Source organism: Schistocerca gregaria, chromosome 6, assembly GCF_023897955.1.
Source record: "Schistocerca gregaria isolate iqSchGreg1 chromosome 6, iqSchGreg1.2, whole genome shotgun sequence".
NCBI lineage: Eukaryota > Metazoa > Arthropoda > Insecta > Orthoptera > Acrididae > Schistocerca > Schistocerca gregaria.
Genome location: NC_064925.1, coordinates 407,742,164 through 407,765,392, shown reverse-complemented (window position 1 = coordinate 407,765,392; position 23,229 = coordinate 407,742,164). Strand labels below are relative to the sequence as shown.

General features: G+C 40.8%; 1 non-coding gene across 1 annotated transcript; it reads right to left on the bottom strand.

Annotated features, from left to right (window-relative positions):
* Positions 1-7,183: 7,183 nt before the first annotated feature.
* Positions 7,184-7,255, bottom strand: Trnat-agu (transfer RNA threonine (anticodon AGU)). Its single transcript has one exon. It is a non-coding gene; the product is annotated as a tRNA-Thr (tRNA).
* Between the last annotated feature and the right edge of the window lie 15,974 nt (positions 7,256-23,229).

Here is a 23,229-nt window from a genome sequence, read left to right as displayed (position 1 = left end):
AATTTCTATTTAATGGGTAAAAGTTGTTGGACAGGAGCTACTAGCTTAAATCTTTAAACTTTACAGTTATAAATGATTAGCATGTAGCCATCCTTACAAATTAATTGGCGATGTGTATGTGAAATGGCTGATTACACATCATTACTATTTGTTGTACAGAATTATTTATGGAACATAAATCTAACTTACTAACTAATTTGTTCAAATGTTCAGTTGTATCCAAGAAATCCCTTATGAATTTACGATAGCTCAAAGCGACAAACGACTGCATCTGCTTGTCAGATGTGCTGACTTAACCTACTAAAAGCATCCGCCAGTCGTCTCACACGTTCTGGTTTAACCGAAGAATACACTATTAAGTCATTCAAATAGATCATGTATGGGCCTTAGAATTTAACCCTCTTAAAACTCCGTCCAATAACCCCTGAAATGTAGCAGGAGCGATTTCCAAATCGAATGACATTCGCTTCTATTGATAATGTCCGCATGATGCGGTAAACGCTGTCTTTGGCCTATGCTCAAGTGCTACTTCCAACTGATAACAACTTTTGAGTGACATGCAGTAAAATAACGGCACTCAACACTTATCCAAAATTTCCGTAAAATTAGCGATTGGATAAGCATCTACTATCTCAGAAAAAACATGTATTTCTTGGTTCCATCCAATGATTTCTTAGGGATGATTACGACCTTGATCCCATCCTGTCCATAAACTTCTCTATTAATGACTGTAAATGTCTCCCTGTACGAACTGTTTGCTGTAAATTGGTGTAAAATCCCAATTGTATACAGTGCTGAGTTACTAGAGTAGCTGGTAACACCCCATCTCTACAAAACAAGTTGATAAATTTCAATAATACACTTTCCATATTTGTGCGATCGCTGGCCTACAAGTGACACAGCTTCTTGCGTAAAGTTTGCTTATGACTCCTGTCCAAACTCAACTTATCGACGTTTTCATCTGTAATAGTGTCATTATACCTTTTGACAGATTAACTCCTCCTCTCCCAAAATTATTTACGCTAACTGAAACCCTTATACTATCCATGAACATTACTCAGTGAGCCACGCTTCTGCATACAAAACAATGTGAAACATCCAACTCTTCATTACACGAGTGAGATTTAACAAGGTTCTGGTCTTTCGGATTTAGTGGAAGATCCGATGTGACCATCAGACTAAAATTCTTGGAGTCGCCTGTTCTATTTGGAAAGGGACTGATAAGTGCGGTTTCTGCTGGATCAAAAGGAGAAGAATCTACCTCCAACTCTGCCTATTTTCCCCCGACAGGCTGTGACTGAGCCTGAAAGGTTTCCAAAGCCACAAATCTACGAAGAGGTTCCTCATACTCGTAAGTTTGGTAAAACGTTTCTTCTGTTAACATCCGCAATTCCTCTGTTATAGCAGCAACAGATTCTCTTCTAATACCAGCACTTGATTTCACCACTACCAGTACCAGAAACACAAGTAACTCACTACTGAAGAAAAACCTCATAAGTTACCTTTTGTCATGTGTCGTCACCCATCTATAGTCTGCACTATGGAGAGCCAAATGATCAACACGTGTACATGTAAAAAATGTGCCTGCTACACCCGTAGTGCATGGAAATTCGTGCCCTGCAAAATTGCAAAACAAACAAAAATAAGTTCAGGGATTCACATGAATTCGCAAACGTAACCTTATCATATTCCACCCAGTACTCGACGTTGTGGGTCTCTTAACTGAGAAAAAATACTGAATCAAACATAAACAACGTGTGGTTCAATGCACCCCATTGCAATGAGCCAATGCTAGTGAAATGAAGATACGACGAGTACCACTGCTCGGATGTATTTTACTAAATTATCCAGTCTTACTGCCCGACTCCAAGAAACGTTCTTTGGGCTTAAGTGTTACCGAACAATCACCTCTCTCGGCTAACTCTACGGTTTGTATGCTGGAAGAACATTTTCCCAGACAACCCGCGTCGTGAAGCGGAACGACTAATTCATGACACCAACTGTAACAGTTGGGCCTATTCCTGACCGAGCGAGGTGGCGCAGTGGTTAGCACACTGGACACGCATTCGGGAGGACGACTGTTCAATCCCGTCTCCAGCCATCCTGATTTAGGTTTTCCGTGATTTCCCTAAATCGTTTCTGGCAAATACCGGGATGGTTCCTTTGAAAGGGCACGGCCGATTTCCTATCCCATCCTTCCGTAGCCCGAGCTTGAACTCCGTCTCTAATGACCTCGCTGTCGTCGGGACGTTAAACCGTAACAACCACCACCACCGCCTATTCCTGACCTCTGCCCCTCATGATGGGTGAGATGGTGAGGGAGAGGGCAGATTACCGCGGGGTCGTATACTCAAACGATTGTAGTATTGACAGATCTTTATGAAAGCAGCCTTATACTGCAATCCAGCTGTCTTCACGGACGCGCTTTATGCTTGAAAACACGGCCGATCGAGTAATACGTCGACGCCCATTCCCGTTGGTGATGTCTGTTGACCTGAGTCATGAGTGGCAGCTACCGTGATGCTGAGTTGCCCACGAGTAGTGAAGAACGAGGGTATGAGTCAGTCATTGGGCAGGTAGTCAACATATCTTCATCAAGAAGCGTGTATTGTGGTTACTCTGAAATTCAAAAGCACATCATTCTGTTTGGTTCGAACTCGGCAGAATGGCAGCACTACTCAATGCTTTTAGCAACGAAATTCGATTATTTACAAGCTTATAGCTATGCTTCTGATGTAGACTTATCGGAGCGTGATGAGTAGGTTTTCTTTATATTACTTGTTCCGTTAGCTTTTTCTACCTCGCTCTCTACTCAGCATGGGTTGCTATACCCAGTTAATTTGCGAAGTATGAGTTTCTTGGTAGCACGTACGTTCCTGAGTAATAAAATATTACTTCACTCTTGGTCACACTGTTCTATGCCCTCGGCCGTTGACAGGTGGCGTACACGCCCCTCTGCCTGGACTGTTTTATTATAGTGGTAACAATACCGTCGAGTGGCTCACTTACTTATCACATAGATTGGGCAGGACTCTACTGCCTACAGGCGGTAGGAATAAAATTCTAACAGTTCACATATCCCAAGCCGAACATTTAAGGAGCGCCACAGAACAAAGTGTACTAAACATTTTGGAAAAAATGGGGCAGAAAAGAGAATGTAAGTGTCGGACCCCAGAAAACTGATGTAACACCATTTATGAAGAAGAAATTTCATCACACAGATCGTATACTTGAATGTCAAGGTTAATGATGAAACTCTACGAGTAGAGGGATGCGAAACTATCATGAGTCCCTCACGTAAAGAATCAACATTTGTGGGCAAAATGCACTCCTGGGAGCACTAAAATGGCCAGTTGTAAAAACTAGCTTCTAACTGATGGGGCTACAGTCTGGAGGAATAAAGTAGAGGGTGGTTGTTAGGGAGCTTAGTAATGTACAGACATTGGACTGGTTATCAGTAAAAGGAGGAATCAGAAGCACACCCACTAGCTGGTATGGAGACCATGCTGGACATGCCACCTTTGCATCTTTTGATTACAATGGAGGCAGCTGCAGGGACATACAGTTAAAAAACTAGAAGTAACTTGATTCCTTTAGCATAAGGAGAACTTCGAAACAGTATAACGACTGTGATAAATATAGGATTTGTCTATGAAATGCCGACTTACCATACAATAACATTTTGCTATTTCATAAACGTTTCGCTCTAACAACTGCAAGAAGGGAGCAGTCGAAGAATGAACCACAATACCTTGCAGGAGACATAATCTGATCTGGTAGAAGGTCGAAAACAGATAAACCTTCTGGGGCCAGATTTTACGGGGCACAGCGTAGAACAGAGAGAGCAGTATCTCAAGGGAAGATAGCCACAGGCGAAATTTCCTGTTTTCTGGGTTTACAAGGAGGAGCACTTCCGTTGGTTAATTGGAATTGGAATAAATTGGAATAAATGCAAAATCTAAAGAGAAGCGTTGGGGCGATTAAATCCTTTCCCTTATCATTACCTTTAAAGATAACTGTTTGTCACTTGTTATTGAAATTGGTTGGGAAAATAGTTTATTGATTGACCCCGTAGAAATAGTACATCACTGTGTTGATTGTGTTGAACTTCATAAAACATCAACACACGATGGATACGGAAGGAAAGGCTCTCTAAGAGTGGACTAAGTGGTGAGGAGGATGAAACTGCACCACATATGAGCTTTAGCGGGCAAAAGTCACACAACCTTCGACTCGATAGAACCTGAGGAAATCGCCTGTAATAAGGATCTAGTGAAGAGTCTTCTATCACTTCTTAATGGTACTTGTTTGATTTACTAGAACCACAGGAGGTGAAACAGCACAATGAATTCAGTTTCCGTGGGTTTAGCAGTGGGCTAAGACCATTACTGTCTTTATCTACATGCATTAAACATATCAAATTGTAGGGTCTCTACATGAGCCTCTTCGTCATTTTACTTAACATTTAACTTAATGTACGTACATCTGGCACCTGAAATGTGGGCGCAAACTGTAAACTAAATAAAAAAGACTGAGCAGCGAAATGCGTCTTTAGTGACTACAAGGTATATTATCTTTATTTCACTTCACATTTTACTAAAGTTTGGTAACTGTCCGAGCACGATTACGCATATGCAATACGTCTATGTGCAGTATGTAGGTATATACATCCTTTCCTCATCTAACCTGATGAATGAAAAGCGTGAATGAGAGTGTACAAGACAAATTTCAGATCTAACTCTGTGAGAGTAAAAGTAATCTGCTAGTGTGGCTTAAGAGCCAGTCCCATACAGCACATATCAGTTAGCAAAGAGGTTGTCCGCAGCTCGTGGTATAGTGGTAGTTCAGTTTCAGCTGTGATAGCAAGTGGACGCTGTTTTCTTTGCTGTTCTGCAATTCCGTTTTTACATCGCTGTACTTGAGCTTCGTTGAGTGTTATCCATCAGTTCATCTCCGCGTTTGCTCATATTCCTTGTAATGTGATTGCTCCTTCTGGTCGTGCTGATGTTAATTGGAATTTTGTGTGTTTAACCGAAATTTCGTCCCTGTATTAAGCCTAGCTACAAATCTCAGGAAGAATACTTTGGTATTTTCTTTTGACAACGTGTCACGTCCTGTTCAGCCGACATCTCTGGAAATAGATGACTGGATTACACAGGTAATTGGCGGCCGGTGTGAACTAGCGATTCTCGGCGATTCAGTCTGGAACCGCGAGAGGTTTTTCTTTCCTATACACTGAAGAGCAAAAGAAACTGGTACACCTGCTTAATATCCTGCAGGCCCCTTGGGAGCACTCTGAACTGCCGCATCATGACGCGACATGGACTCGACTAATGTCTGAAGTAGCGCTGGAGGGAGCTGACACGATGAATCCTGCAAGGCTTCTCATAAATCAATAACAATAAGAGGGGATGGAGGTCTCTTCTGAACAGCACGTTGCAAGGCGTCCCAGGTATGCTCAAAAATGTTCGTGTCTGGGGTGGTTGGTGCCAGCGTATGTGTTTAAACTCAGAAGAGTATTCCTGTAGCTACTCTGTAGCAATTCTGGACGTGTGGGGTGTCACATTGTCCTGCTGGAATTGCCTAAGTTTGTCGGGATTCACAATGGACATGGAGGGATGCATGTTATCAGACAGGATGCTTACGTACGTGTCATCTGTCAGACTTGTATCTAGACTTACCAGGGGTCCCACATCACTCCAACTGTTGACAGACAAGGCGAGGCGTAAAGCTTGGCATTAATACTTTGCCGGATTCCTAATATTCACGGTACACTTGTGAAATGGTCATAAGGGAAATTCTCCATTTCATCGTTACCTCAGAGATGCTGTGTCCCATCGCCTGTGACCTTACTGTAACAGAAAGTCCAAACTCTCAAAGGATGGCCTACCTCCGATCGACCCTGACATGTTAAACTTTATCTCGGAGGGTGGAGACCTGATCAGTATGAGGGTGGGTAATATGGACGTAACAACGTCCTTGCACAGATCAGGTGTGCATCCTTTGCAACTCAGTGCAGTTCGATTATTTGTGCACTTACAGCTATGCTTCCGATGTATACCTGTAGGAGGATGACGAGTAGTTTTTTCATATTACTTTTCCCGTTAGCTTTTGGTAGCTCGTTCTCTAGTGAGAAATGGTTGCTAGACCCAGTTCAATCTGTAAAGTGTGTGTTCTCGAGAAACAAAATATAATAAAATATTACTTCACTCTTGGTCACACATCGTTTCATGCGCTCGGCCGTTGATCGGTGTCGTAAATGCCCCTCTGCCTGCACTGTTTTGTCATAATGTCAACAATACCGTCCAGTGCCGTACTTAATTAGCTCATCGGCTGGGCTGGCATCTACCACCTGGACGCGGTACGAATAAAATTGCGAAAATTTACAAATTCCGTGACTAAGTTTTCCAAGTCGCAACAGCAGAAAGTGTACAACACACTTCAGAATACCGATGCAGAAAACAGTATCTAGGTGTCAGGTCCAAGAAAACAGATGTAGCACCATTTATGAGGAACCAAATCCATTACATACAACTTATACTGGAATGTCAAGTATCTCGATGAAGCTCTAGAAGTAGAGGGATGCGAAACTGTGTAAATAATAAACGTTACGAGACAAAAAGCGCTCTTATGAGCACTGAAAGTGTCTGTTGAAAGAATTAATCTAAATCCCTAGGAATATGTTCTGGATATTCACTACTATAATAAAACATATGACAAGAGATGGGGTTACAGTATGACGGAATGAAGCAGAAGGAGGTTGCTGGGGAGCTCGATAAGGTACAGAGATTGGACCGCTTAGCTGCAACAGGAGGACAGCTATAATGAATATGATGTATTCATTGAAAAGTGAAAGGAATATAAATTTTTCATCATAGTTTTTTGTAACACAATAAGTTTGAGAAAAGGCTGCAGCACTGCTCATGTAACTTGTAGTATTGATTATTGGCAGCAAGTTAACTTTGTTTACTTGCCCAGACCTGAGAGAATGACTACTCCATTTCCCTGACTCATACGTCAATATTTAAATTGATTAAGCTGTTATATTTTTATATAAATTCTCTCTCATCATTGTACACGTTGTAAATCATTATCCACATTCCACCACGAGATAAGTAACAGTTTGAATATTTCACGATAATGATCAAATATGATCGAAGCAGACTAAATCAATTAAAATTTGTGCCGCGGCCGGGACTCGAACCCGGGTGTTCTTGCTTACTAGGCAGATATGCTACCATTACACCACCGAGGCACTACGGCAAAAAAAGCTGCACGAACTACCTAGGTCGAGTTCCCTCCCCAGCACAAACTTTAATTCATTTTCCCTTAATACCGTCACTATTGCCAGGGCTCGCCGGTATTGGCGAGCTAAAGTTTGTGCTGGGGAGGGAACTCGACCTACGTAGTTCGTGCAGCTATGTCTGTCATAGTGCCTCGGTGGTGTACTGGTAGCATATCTGCATAGTAAGCAAGAGGACCCGGGTTCGAGTCACGGCCGCGGCACACTTTTTAATTGATTTAGTCTGCTTCGATCATATTTGATCATTATCGTGAGATAATAACGAGACGGGAGTCTCAAAGGACACATTTAATTATAAGATCTGAGAAGATCACCATATGGTACAGCAGACGTCCCGCTACGTACAATGCTGGGTAGCTCGCCAATACCGGCGAGCCCTGGCAATAGTGACGGTATTAAGGGAAAATGAATTAAAGTTTGTGCTGGGGGAGGGAACTCGACCTATGTAGTTCGTGCAGCTATGTCTGCCATAGTGCCTCGGTGGTGTAATGGTAGCATATCTGCATAGTAAGCAAGAAGACCTGGGTTCGAGTCACGGCCGCGGCACAAATTTTAATTGATTTAGTCTGCTTCGATCATATTTGATCATTATCGTGAGATAATAACGAGACGGGAGTCTCAAAGGACACATTTAATTATAAGTTTGAATATTGTTTGAAATTTCATTTTGAAACAGAAATCTAGATTAGCTGCTGCCTGCTTGCCGTTTGTTGTTGTGCTTTCGATAAATCTGAACCAGTGTTGTCACAAGACGCGAGGTGAGTGGAAATTATGATTAGGAGCTTGCTGTTTTACTACAGTTGCAAATTTAGTGTAAAGAGAAATTGTATTCTAACCAGTTACGGTTCAATTTTTATTTCTTATAGAGTGGAAGGTAAAAAAGGCTAAATTTCATACAGAAATAAAAATATAGTGGGAATATTACTCATTTATTCACGTTGCTACGCAGCTGTGAAATATCCATCAGTTCTTGTGTTTTCAAAGATTAGAAAAAGGAAGTACTCTTAGGGCTTTACGTCTCGTCGAAGGCGAAGGTCGTTAGAGACTGTTTACAATTCCTTTGATTGCCTTACTACCAACAGCACTCGGCACGGTTGACCGGTCAAAGATTTGAGTTACACATTAGAATCAAACGTGGGAGCACTAAATGTTATATTTGAAAATATTTCGTTCGTAGGATTCTGGCCAGCTGCGTATTTTCGCAAAGCAACGGTTTCATAGTCCTTAAGCTGAGCACAGATTTAAAAATCACAATGTTAATCGTAGAAGCCCTCTATAGCTAAATTACTGCCCTTCACGCATTTTCTCGCTGCTGTCTACAGGCAATCCTATCAAACTACTCTGTTTCGTGAATTTTTCGGCTCGAAAAATAATTTGCCAGTAGTGAGATGTTTTCATCTGAAGCACCGGTAGATTCCATTCGATTGTTCAGAAGGGGCGGCCATCTGTCAGGTGCATATGTACAGCAACGAGTACGGTACTAACCCTACCGTTCCCATGCACCGCAGTAAAAAAAAAATAAAAAATAAAAAATAAAATAAAAAATAAAAAAAAAAAAATCGTTCACTTTTTCCCAGCGAAAACAAATCAGTTCCTTGTATAGCGTCCGACGTGTTAAGTGTGACTGACGGTCTAAGTGCAAAATAAATTCTAGTTTCTGTGTGAGAATACTACGCCATGCCGAAAACAGCTAGTTCAAAGTCTACTCACATAAGGCAGTGGCTGCAAGATTTTCCGCATTATACAACAGATTGGAACATTATTTTCTGCCAAGCATGCAACAAGGAGGTTAGTTGATGTTTTTCTTACACTTCTTATTTTCCTGTCACTTAAGATTCTTTTTTATCGCGTCCGCAGCTCGTGGTCGTGCGGTAGCGTTCTCGCTTCCCACGCCCGGGTTCCCGGGTTCGATTCCTAGCGGAGTCAGGGATGTTCTCTGCCTCGTGATGACTGGGTGTTGTGTGATATCCTTAGGTTAGTTAGGTTTAAGTAGTTCTAAGTTCTAGGGGACTGATGACCATAGATGTTAAGTCCCATAGTGCTCAGATCCATTTTGGATCTTTTTTATCGCTATCCTTCAGTAATACGAAATACTCTTTATATGCGATTCTAAACTGCATTTCCCTTTTCTCTCGTATTAGGTTTCGAGTGTTAAGAAATCTCACTTAACTCAGCATGCAGATGGAATCGCACATAAAGCTAATGTTGAACGAAAGCAAAATTGATGCAAACTCTTTTAACCAATAAATCTGGTGAATCCTCCAAAAAAAAAAAAAAAAAATGTTCTGCAGTGATTTGTGTCAAGCACTTGTAGCAGCAAACATCCCCTTTCGGAAACTAGAAAACCCTATTTTCAGAGGTTTTCTTGAGAAGTACTGCCATCAGTCTACTCCTGCAGAGTCAACTTTACGTAAGAATTATATGGATTCAGCTTACAATGCTGCATTGCACAGAATCCTAGAAGATGTTGGAGAATCTTGTATATGGATTTCTGTGGATGAAACTACTGACAGTCTTGGCCGTTACATTTCAAACCTGATTATTGGCAAGTTAGATCCAGCTGCTCCATCCAGGGCTCATTTGATTTACTCAAAACAGCCTGCAAAAACTAACCAACAAACAATAGCACAGTTTGTGAACAATGGGCTTAAGGTGCTATACCCAAACAGAGTGGATGAGAATAAGGTGCTTCTGGCCGTCACTGATGCTGCTACATATATGATAGCAGAGTTTCAACTATTAAAATTATTCTACCCATTGATGCTGCACGTAACATGTGTAGTGCATCGGATCAACCGCATAGCAGAGCAAGCAAGACTACAATTTCCTAAAGTAAATAAAGTAATATGTATGGTGAAGAAAATTTTTGTTAAGGCACCATCAAGAATACAAGCATTCAAGGAACAGCTTCCAAATGTCCCATTGTCGCCAGCGCCTGTTGTCACCCGCTGGGGCACGTGGCTGATAGCAGCAGAAAACTATAGTACGCATCTCTCAGCCGTCCAGAAGGTGGTTCAAAATATACCGGAGAATGCTGCATCCGTAACTGCTCCAATGGAGTTACTCAAAGATTCTTCTTTAAAACGGGACTTATCTTACATTACGGCCCACTACACATTTATGGCAAGAATAATTTCACAATTAGAAGGCTCAGGGAGACCTATCTACGACAATATTTCATTTCTTGAAGAAGTCAAAATGAAAATTAATGAAGCGCCTAGTGAGGTAGGAGAAAAAGTATGGGCAAAAATGCAAACGGTTTTGCAGAAGAATTCTGGCCTGAAGGAGTTGTGTGCAGCTGCCGACATACTTAATGGGAAATCCAGCACTCCTGACTGCAGCATTCCTGTCCAAATTTCCGAAAATGAATTACGCCCCTGTCACATCTGTTCATGTAGAACGTCCTTTTTTAGTGTATAAATTGATTCTGACTGACAAGCGCAACATTTTTTCACTAGAAAACATAAAAAAGATTTTGGTTATTTATTGTGAAGCCAACTACGGTCAGAATATGTGAAACTAAGAATGTATTAATTACAGCATTGCCACATCTTTTTTTACGGTGATCATTATCTTACAGGAACTAAAAAATATCTGGAGTTATGTTCAACATTAATGTTGCAGATTTCTGTGCTCTGTAACTGTGTAAATATTCATTCTCCTTGTTTTAATGACTAATAAGATGTTCATACTGTCAAGACTGTGTATTTTAATTTATTTTTATTTTCTCTGTATCATTTTTGTTAGAGCCTATTTTAGGTTTTATATAGCCTAAATGAACTACTGAAGGAGCCTATTTTAGATGCCTAAAACACACTTTTTACGTCCTAAAAATCCGTGGCCTAATAATCATACACTTTGTATATCTCTTCATCTTCAGTATGCGACGTTGGCATGTATATCCTAACTATCGTTGTCGGTGTTGGTTTGCTGTCGATTGTGATAAGAAGTGCTACATCACAGTAAAAGTCTCTCTGCCCTACCTTCCTATTTATAGAGAATCCTTCTCCCTTTAAACCATTTTTTGCTGTTCTTGATACTACCCTACACTCTTATGACCACAAATGCACGACTTCTTTCCAGAACACAACAATAACCCTAACTGTGTTTAGATTAAGCCTTTGCATTTCTCTTTTTAAGCTTTCTACCATCCCTACTACGAACAAGCTTCTGACATTCAACGCCGCGACTCGAAAACTTTATGCCTTATCTGAGTATTCAATCTTTTTCTCATGCTCACCTAATGCTGGCAACCACCTCCTGGAGATCGGTGAGGGGGGATTGTTCCGGAATCTTTTTTCCAATGGAGAGATCATCAAGACACTTGTTCAGTTACAGGCCAAATATCCTCTGGATAAGCGTTACGTGATCTGATGCAATGGTTTCCATTGCCTTTCGCATCCACATGTCGTTCAACACTGCTGATTCTTCCTCCTATAGGGGTATTTCCCACCCCAAGCACAAGTGGGGGGATAAAACTCTGTCCGCTCCTCCGCCCTCTTCAACAAGGCCGTTGGCATAATGAGGGGAACTTCTTACCCCGAAAGTCTTTGGCCGCCAATATTTATTATTAATCAAAATTTAACCCATTGCGGGTTTCACACAGGGAGCCGAGGACGTTTCGATTACTACACAAGTGCGCTACACCTAGACTATGAAGACGCCATTACCTGGTGTATAAAGTTGGTTCTGTGCATTCGAATGGCTACGGCCTTCACCATACGCAAGTTGTATTCTCCACTTTTTGCCCTCCTTCAGACAGAGGTTGGTGACAGTACTGAGCCTTTTTGTCCAGTCACTCTAAGCGCTTCTGTTCATCACCTTACCGTACTGCCCTCGGCGTTCTATTGCCGAAACAATGAACAGTAATTTAAAAACTGCACTGATCATTTATGACACAGAATCTCAGCACTAGTGGACTTTTTCTATTCCGAGGTTCAACTCAGCCTTTGATATGGGTCCTCACGAGATTTGTAAGGCAACACCCACTGCTTGACGTGGAGTTACCCTCTGAATTCTCCACTGCCTACTATACGGTCTTTGAACGATCTTTCGCCGGTCAAAGTCACACCTGAGGTAATACAGCAGCAATGGAAAACAAGGAGAAAGAATACTGGGCTCACACATTGGAGGTAGGCACAGCGCTATAATAAGGGTTACCATGTATGCAGGGTGAGGGTTGGTGTTCATGTTTTTATTTCCACTTTTGTGGCCAAGGTTAGGGTGAAGTAGCCAAATTTTCTAAGTTGGTCTCTCGATTTGTGGGTCCATGCTAGAACATCCAGATGCTCAACCCTCTCAGTCCCTTGGTACACAATATCGTCACAGGCAAAGATACCAAGCTGCAACTTTCTAAAAGTAAAAAGAAAAGTAAGTGTGTTCAGTTAAAACTATTAAACTCTATCTCGACGGATGTAGACTTGATAAATACAAGAACGTTGTATTGACGAAAATACTACTCTCGGACTGATAAAGTTCAATATATCAGTACTGAAAGGCGGTAGGCCGCGTGCGCACCTTCAGCCGCTGTTTCCACCTTCCCTATCAATCTGCAGTTGCCTCACCAAATGCTTGTCAAAATGCCTGGCACGGAAAACCGTCGAAGATTCCGCATGGCTATCGCGATGCCTGCGTAACCCAGACAGGAATTTGAAGGGTATCTGTACGTGATGGTTGTTTAGTAGAGTCTGGCGACATACGACCTGATTGTCGGAAAAATATGATACACACAACTCCGAAGACTGCAAGAGCTGAGAGATGCCAGAATTATCGCACAGTCAGCTTTACAGATCACGCACCCAAGTTGGTGACAAGACTTATATATATACAGATATGAAACGTCCCCTTTGAAAAATTGTACATGACTGTGCTTAAACTGACACACAGTATTTTTGGCGCAACGCAATCTGACTTTCAAAAATCTCTATGAAAGAATGGCCCTGACTAACATTAATCTATACATTTCAAAAATCACTTACCTCACAAAAATCTTCGTTACTCAAGCTACTGCAATACAGGGAGCGCCACTACTGCCAGCTAGATAAAAGATTCAAACGAGGGAAGGCACTAACTACTGATTGGTATAGTTAGCAAATGAAAGATTTTAATAGAGAACAAACAATGTATTTACCTTAGTAGTCATAATATATATATATCACTTCATGACACCAATTCTTACAAATTTCAAAACTCCACCATCTCTCTACCCACGTCCACCAATGCTGGCGGCTCACCTTCAACTGCGCAACGCTACGCACTGTTAACATCCAGCCGCCGCTGCCCAACACTACAATGGAAAACAACAATGCAAACCAGCCACAGACTGCACACGGCACAGCCAGTGATTTTTATACAGAGCGCTACATGGCGGCGGCGTTACCAATAAAAAAACCTAAACAGCCTACTTACATAGCCCCCATGCTCCCCACAAAAAAATTTACAAATTGTTTTGGTCAGTGGCCAATACAGATTTGAATTTTTTTTTCATAATTACAATAACAAAGAAATGAAATGCCCACACTTATCGATACAATGTTGGTCAAAAGCTAAAATTTTCTCACAGTCCATAAAGACAGTCCTGATCATTCATCAAAGTAAAATTGCAGTGTTTTTTTCGTAGTCTGATCAATAAAAGAAACTGCACATGGAAGTAGTGGATTTCCATGCAGTATTGAAGAAGTGGTGTTGTCCTTCCAAAGGAAAGACAGTGCTGACTCTTGACATGCAGACAGGTAATGGGCCACAACAGAGCAAACCCACAGCAGAGTCAGTCGAAGTTTTCAAGAATATTGGTAGGTAGGTCGTCACAGAGTAGACCCATTGTAGTCCTGGTAGAGATTACGGTATTGGTGGGCCACCAGAGATGCAGACCCAGTGCAGTCCTTGTAGAAATAATGGTATTGGTGGGTCATCAAAGGTGTATACCCACTGTAGTCCTTGTAGAGATGGCCAGCAGACATCTGTTTGACTGTGCAGAAGCACAATCACAATTGAAGAGTCTTGCGGATAATATAGCAAGTCCATAACCACCACTTGTGTACTCACAAAAATTGTTTTTGAAATGTCCTAAGAACCAGCAATGCTGTTATCCAGTCCCTTACTGAATTATTAACACACATGCAAACACTATCAGTCCCTACTTCTCACATATTGGCAATATACTATGACCAACAGAAATGTGTGCAGTGAAATGTAACTTACAAGTTACTTAATTTGATGAACAGGTGTCAATTACAATTTTATAACATGAGAATACAATAACAAAGGTACAAAGTATATCATTAAAGAACATAATAGTACAGATAACATTTGCACCAATACAGGCTTTACAAAATACGTCAGTGTTACAGTATTTATGACATAAGTAAATACATAAAAGATCAGAATAACTTTTGAAACATCAACTTCACACAAGAGCCTTGAAACAAAATAGAATAAATAATTTCTAAACATCTTTACAAAGTAAATAACATATTATTGATGCAAATTATATTTGAGGTTAACAGCATTCCTCATCATAGTGAATGTAGCTTAATATTATAACAGAAAATATTCTATGAAAATAAATACACAAAATAAATACACAAGAGTACACAAACACATAGTGGGATAACACAAGGAAAGAGCAGGGTTTGTTTTACTGCAGTATTTTGCAAACAAAACTTCCTTTACTTCTTGGAGATCTCCCTTCGTTCCTCATTATTTCCAAAAAGTCCTATCTATACCTGCTTTCTGTACTTTTCTCATATAACCTCTCACAGCATTTCTTCAAATCCATCGCAACTGATTCTCTTATATAGGCTACCCCCTCTTAAGCTAACTTAAATCTACTGAGCTCAGATGCTTAACTAAGGGACGAGGCAATGCAGCAGCACAAAACAATTAATACAAACAGCTATGAAAAAAAAGGTGCAGGTGCAAAGCAAGCAGCAATAAATGTAATAACTTATATCTAAACATGACAAACCCACAAGCAGAAAAAATAGTACACTGAAGACAGCAATGCAGATAAGGGAAATGTATATTCACATCTTAATGTCTGTGTAATTAAAATGGTGCACCACTACTTATTCAATGAAATAAATTACCAAGTACTTGAAAAGAAAATTATGTATGCAGTTCCTGTGAAGGGCAATGTCTTTTTGTGCTCCCTCATTTTTTTGGAAGTATATCATGAAGTTATTCTTTACTGGGTCTGTAGGCATAAAATATTTATATTAGTACATCTATAAAATTTTACTTTAACCAATGCTGCAGGGCAGCTAGAAACTAGATATTCAACAAAATAGGCAAAGCAAGCGTGAAACGTCATTCAGAATACTGGCAAGTGATCTTTCAAAGAACACAAATTCTGGTCATATGTAAAGGCTGTTAGTGGCACCACAATTAGTGTTCAGTCCATAATGAATGAGAAAGGAACTTAAATTGAAGGTATCAAAGCAAAAGCTGAAACGTCATTAGCTAGCCATAAGGGATTTCATAATGCAGTAAACAATCTTCCAACTAGCAAGACAATAGACATGGAATGTTTCTCATCATTTCATTTCAGTAAATATCATAAATTAAGAACTCCAAAGTGTAATCATAGGTTTTCAAGTTTGAGCGTGTCGTATTTGCGACGCTTTCTACAAAGAAATTTCAATAGCGAGCATAATGCCCCCCCCCCCTTTTTTTTTTACCTGTGCCTCTGAAAGGCACACACTAATGGCTTGTTTCCAGGTGGCTGTCGCCCAGCTGGGTGCCCACGACGCATTACGTGCAGGTGGTCACTTAACTGTCTTACCTAAATATTTACGACACCAGTTTTCGCTACAGTGGCAGTCTCATATAAAAAATTTCACAGGTCAATAATTTGCGTTACACATCTGTAGAAACAAAATTCTATTAAGATAACAGTGTCCAAAAAGTTTTCGTCGGCATTGTAATACATTCAAGCATTTACATACATTTCATAACTCTTAAAGTACGATTCTTGGTTTTCAACAACCTTTTTCACAAACCAGAGTCCCTAACCTCTACTCATTATTTCTTACCTTATTCGTCGACACTTCTTCAATATTCCATCATAACAGATAAGTAGCATAATCAAATAACTCATATAGCATCAGCTTATTGATCATAAACATACCGCAACAGCGTAATACACATCGTCATCATAACATCATAAAACCTCAGCCAAATCTCAAAATCGTCGTAGCACCTTCCAATAATTTTAAAACCTAAAAACAAAAAATTCTCTGCTCATGTCAAACGTGTCATCTACCTCAAACATACTTTAAAAATCATGATATCATACCAAATATGTCATTCAAAGCTCCTATAGTATCACAATGGTTCTGAAAAAATATGAACAGTTCACAAAGTACAGACAAAATACAATTTCGTATGTAAAGTTATCCAACCGTGTAATTACGTAAACATCTGTCACTGATGTAGTATAATAAATGTTTGTTTCTCTCACTTAAATGATCAGATAGCTGTGTAATTAATGTGTTAGAGAAATACGGTACCGATGTGTAAAGTTGTACAAGCAAATACCATATTAGCTAGGGCTCCTTGTGCTTGCCACACACATGGTACACAAAGTAGGCGTGTACCCACCTGAGGATTAATGTAATTATATCCTCAGATGTTACAGATTACAGCAATGGAATGAAATGTGTCACGGAAAACCTTTGTATCGTATTTCAAATATCTTTAAAAATACATGTTTTAAGTGCAAAATTAATCACTCAAATACGTGTACTGTAGCGCTAAACTGTGCGTCTTGTTGTAAGATAATCTCTGTGGAAGTGTCGTAGTTATCGTCCTCCGAAAGCTACGTTTTGCAGAAGTCAATGTACTTACCTCATGATAAACAAAAGTGAAATGCTTTGCGTATAGATATCGTAGTTACTACGCTTATTGTCGTGATGAAGTAAGTACTGTACTGTAACGTATTGTTGTGCTACAGAAAAGGCTGTCTCATTGTAGCTATACCACAATGTTACTACTAAAACATGTTTTCCTTTCCAGAAGAATTCAGAAAAACTGTGCAGATATAAAACAGATAAACTGCAAAAGCAAAATGTAAATTGTGTCACACATTAGTAGCGTCGTGATATAATCGTTTAGCTATCAAAGAAACCAAATGCAAAGTCATCTTTAATCTCACAAAACTGCAAAGCAATTATCATGTTGTATAAGTCGATAAAGAATGTAAAAATTTTGACAAGGTTAGCGTCTATGTTATTTTTCTTGGAGCCAGCGGGCACACGTAGCTGCCTGCGGTGCGAGTCATTGCCTATTGTGTCTTTGTTGGCGAGCGTCGTTATTGGGATTTGGAGACCTAACTTCTACAAATTTACCTTGTCGAGAGGGCCCTGCTGTGTTTCAATCCCACCAGTTGTGATGTACTTACTACTTTGAACATTAGTTAATTCATTACACGATGGCGCTAACACACTGCTTTCGTCTTCACTGTCATTTCTCAGTTTACTTTGGAGCCTAGTATTACGTTTTTCACACCCATTATTGTCACAATATTTCACACGACAACACAGAAAAACACAATTTGAAGAGCAAAAATAAGAGAACACATTAACATAGCACTGAAAATAATATCTAGTTAATTGCAAGCGCAGCTGCGAAATACATTGTGCAACTCTAAATGCATGCCACAACTGTTGTACTGTACAACAATGAAAGACTACAACCACAAAGGAAATTCTCTCTACAATTACGTGCTAGCAATAAACAAAATCTACATTAATTACACAAACTACAAGAAAAAAAATCAGAAGATTCCAGTGAGGTATCCTCGGCTAAGGGTCGACATATGAAATGTCCCCTTTGAAAAATTTATTCAAGACTTTGCTTAAACTGACACACAGTATTTTTGGCGCAACGCAATCTGACTTTCAAAAATCCCTACGAAAGAATGGCCCTGACTAACATTAATCTATACGTTTCACAAATCACTTACCTCATAAAAATCTTCGTTACTCAAGCTACTGCAATACAGCGAGCGCCACTACTGCCAGCTAGATAAAAGATTCAAACTACGGAAGCCACTAACTACTGATAGGTATAGTTAGCAAATGAAAGATTTTAATAGAGAACAAACAATGTATTTACCTTAGCAGTCATAATATATATATCACTTCATGACACCAATTCTTACAAATTTCAAAACTCCGCCATCTCTCTACCCACGTCCACCATTGCTGGCGGCTCACCTCCAACTGCGCAACGCTACGCACTGTTAACATCCAGCCGCCGCTGCCCAACACTACAATGGCAGACAACAATGCAAACCAGCCACAGACTGCACGCGGCACAGCCAGTGATTTTTATACAGAGCGCTACGTGGCGGCGGCGTTACCAATAAAAAAACCTAAACAGCTTACTTACAATATATACAGAAGAAACGAAAAGAAAATTGGTGTATATATTAGATGACGATCATTTAGCTTTATAAAAGGTAAAAGCACCAGTGAGGCAATTCTGAGACTACAGCTGATAATGGAAGCAAGACTAAAGAAAAACCAAGACATGTTCGTAGGATTTGTCGAGTTGGAGAAAGCCTTCGACAATGTAATATGGTGCAGGTTGTTTGAAATTCTGAGAACAATAGGAGTAAGCTATAGAGAGAGACGGTAATATTTTATATGTACAAGAGCCCAGAGGGAATAATATGAGTGGGTGACTAAGAGCGAAGCGGCCGGAATAAAAAGGGTGTAAGATAGGGACATAGACTTTCCGCCCTACTGTTCAATCTGTACATCGAAGAAGCAATGATGGAAACAAAGGAAAGCTTCAGGAGTGGAGTTAAAATTAAAGGTGACAGGATATCTGTGATACGATTCGTTTATGATATTGCTATCCTGATTGAAAGTAAAGAAGAATTACTTTATTTGCAAAAACGGTATGAAATATCTATTGAGTACAGGATCGGAACAGAGAGTATATCCAAGAAAGACGAAAGCGATGAGAGGTAGCAGAAATGATAACAGCGAGAAACATAACATCAACATTGATGCTCACGAAGTAGATGAAGCTAAGAAATTCTGCTATCTAGGCAGAAAAATAACCAATGATGAACGGAGCAAGGACGTCAAAAACAGATTAGCAATGGAAAAAATGGCATTCCTGGCCAAGAGAAGTCTACTAGTATCAAACATAGGCCTCAATTTGATGAATAAATTTCTGAAACTGTACGTATGGAACACAGAATTGTATGGTAGGGAAACATGGACTACGGAAAATCGGAGCAGAATAGAATTGAAGCATCTGAGATGTCGTGGTACAGACGAATGTTGAAAATTATATGAATTGCTGAGGTAAGGAATGAGAAGGTTCTACGCAGAATCGGTACAAAATACGTGGAAAACACTGACAAGGGGAAGAGACGGGATGATAGGACATCTGTTAAGATATCAAAGAATTGCTTCCATAGTACTAGAGGGAGCTGTAGGGGAAGACAGAGATTAGAATACATCCAGCAAATAACGGAAGACTTAAGCTGGATATACTACTCTGTGATGAAAAGGTAAGCACAGGAGAGGAATTCGTTGCGAGCCGCATCAAACCAGTAAAAAACCTGATGACCTAAAAACTAAAAATGGAGTCCACCACTACAAAACCATAACGGTTCCCATCCCTTTGCCGTGTGACTGGTGCGACATAATCAATGAACATTTTGTCCATGGGATCACTTCCTCGCGTGGACTGAAGTAAGCCTTCTGTAAAATTGTTTTTGGGCTTGACGCATTTGCAATCTTCATACTTACCCACTAATTTACGTACATCTTTATTCGTTGTGGACCAGACAGATACTGTTTAGCTTTCATAATGGTTTTATTCACTTCCAAATAACCGACAATAAGGGGGTTGTCAAAATATTAAAACTGGCCAACACTAGTTACTCTGGTAAACAGATCTTAAAGGATCTGTCGCTCTGAGCCGGGGTAAAAATTGCTGTTTTGAAGAGCGCGCTGCAGCGCGTAGCGTGAAACAGTCGCCCTCCGTTTGTGGTGGCAGTGGCGCCGCTGTGGCAATCGCAGCTTTGGTGTCTCCCTCTGGTGGGAAAGGGGAAATGTTGGCTGTTCACGTGAATTTAAGGGGCGCTATGAGCTCGCCATTCGGTCAGCCTGGGTCAGTCTCTCGTCTCCAGCTTGCTACTGTCTCTCTTGTCCGGATTTGTTAGGCAGTAAGAGAACTCAGCGAGTGGTCGTCCGGTCGGGGCTTATTTGCTGCATCTGAGTCTGCGCGTTAGGCCGCCAGTCTGCTCGAGTTTGCTAAGGCAATGGTAACTGGCGGTTGGAATGATTGGTTGGACGGTCGCGCACTGAGACACAAGACGACTTGCCGTCTGGAGCGTCGGCGCATGTGAGGTCGCCATGTGAGCCCAGTGGGCCGCGGCGTATAGCACGGTGTAGTGATTTCGCGGTCGACACGAGAGCAACAGGAGTCGACCTACGACATGAGTCTGGTCGGTGTGAGCTGCGACGCCGTGAGGCGGGATCTCGGGTCGCCTTCCTGCGTCCGTTGAAGCGGCTGGCAATTACCTCTGTCATGTTTGTTGGATTTGGTGTGTTAATGAATTTATTGCTTGGAGTGTAACGGTCTAATACCTAAAATATGTTTCGATCTTTGGAAACATTGATATTGTTGCCTATGATCTTGAGAGGCGGTATCTGTGTACTGTAGAGCATCTTAGCTATGGTTTGGCCAACCTTGTAGAATTTTATATAAGATTGCATATTATGGGCTCTTATTTAAATGGTCATTTTAGTATATCAAGTCGCCACCCTTTCACCTTCCAAGTTAAAATCGGGTTGTACCTTCGGTTGCAAGGTTAATATTTTAGTTGTTAGTGTTTTGTACCATTTCCATCTCTCCTACGGGGGGTGCATAGTTTGTGTGCGTCTGTAAATTGTTAAAACTCTTAGTTTAAAGTTATCTGGTGTGTTGCAGATTTGCACCAGTGTAGTCTTTCAGAGACTGTTGTGAGCGGTAGTAACTACGGCTGTGTCAAAAGGGAGCGGCAAGGTTCTCTGTCCGAAAGCTCATACAGTCAAAACTTGTTTTTTTGTGCCTCTGAATAAATTGTAACTTTGATAGTTACAGCGTGCTTTCTGATCATAATTTTAAATCTGTTTCTTTAAACAAAATGCTTTTAGGTACAATTAAAGTGAATAAATATCGCCATTTGTTAAAAGGAATTTGGTTATGATTTCATTAATTACTGCCTGGCATCTACTTCCATGTTTACGTAGTGCGATTAAATGAGTTAATGTTCTTGGTTCAAATGGCTCTGAGCACTATGGGACTTAACATCTATGGTCATCAGTCCCCTAGAACTTAGAACTACTTAAACTTAACTAACCTAAGGACAGCACACAACACCCAGCCATCACGAGGCAGTGTAAATCCTTGACCCCGCCGGGAATCGAACCTGGGAACCCGGGCTTGGGAAGCGAGAACGCTACCGCACGACCACGAGATGCGGGCGCTAATGTTCTTGATGAATCGCTAGTAAATAAAATAAATTCTTAAGAATATTCTTTGAAAATAAATCACGGTAAACGCTGATAGTCTTAAAACATATACTTCTTTTCTCAGTTCATTACATGACACCTTTCCCAGGATCACGATTTTGTCTTATCCCCTGAATCTATGGATCCTACCTCTATTTGTCCAGCAACATTCCAAAGAGTTCATGTACCTCAGAAAACACGATTGAAACCCATTTGGAGTCCAGTGAATCGTGTTACAGCTGTTATTCCGTTGCATGCTCCTGGAACATACGGCTAAGTGAATCTGTTACCAGATTATTTGCTCCCTGGATGTGCCTGACAAGGAAGCCAAAGGTGGAAACATACACAGCCCACCTCGAATTCACCTCGCGATTTGTCCTGTCTTTCTGGATCTCGCGAGCACCCAAATAAATCTTGACTGTCTGTTCCAAGGACAAATGGGAAAGCTCCAAGTGGAACTTGAACTTTTGGAAGGCCAAAACCAAGAAGACCTCCCACTCACACGGAGTACTTCAGTTACGTATGGGACATATCTCTGGAACCATAAGCTAAACGATCGCATTCCAATGTTTTTTTGTGGAACGACAGCAACGACGCAAGAATTAGAAACACACGTTGGGACAATGAAGGATCGTTCAAAATCCGTAACATCCAAAACCTGCAGAATACTCAAAGATACTATAAATGTCTCAAAGACCGCGTGCTGCGTTTCCCCCATCTGGAGACTCAACCCTTTCTTCATCAAGCCATTTACTGTGACTGCAAATTGGACAAAATTCGAAACAAAGTTTATAAAAAAAATGTGAGGTACTGATAAAGCGAGGTACTTCTTCTCTAAAAATCTCGTCTCTTTCCCTGATCTATTTTAACAACACTGCCTGACACCAAGGTCCTAAAAAGGGAAGCTCCCTTAGTTCCAGATTTACCATGGATGGTTTAACCGTCATACCCACTTCCTGCAGGCTAATAAGGACTTTGCTGCACACTGATTTGAATCACGCGTCACCCAAAACAGAGTCTAAGAGGAATGATAGTACTGCCGCTTCTGTGTATAAACTGAAAGGAACACTACCGAACAGGTACAGCTTAGAAACGGTGTCAAATCCTGTACCACGTTTACAGACCTCAATGAGAGAAATCTTCTGGTAGGCCTTGTTCAAATTCAGGACGGTAGTATAATGTGCCCCTTGCAAAGGAAATAGAACAGGTACGGAAGTCCAGGAGTGGTACAGATTTTAAGACGGCTTTTTGGTTACGAATTGTATAATCAACTACCGATCGCTAACTACCGGTTGACACTTCGGTGTCTGAAACATGGGCGACGCATACGGAGCGGTGGAAACCTGTATCACGCCGACGCGATGCCTCTCATTAATCAGCTGTCACAAAATTTTCATTTTGGGTGGC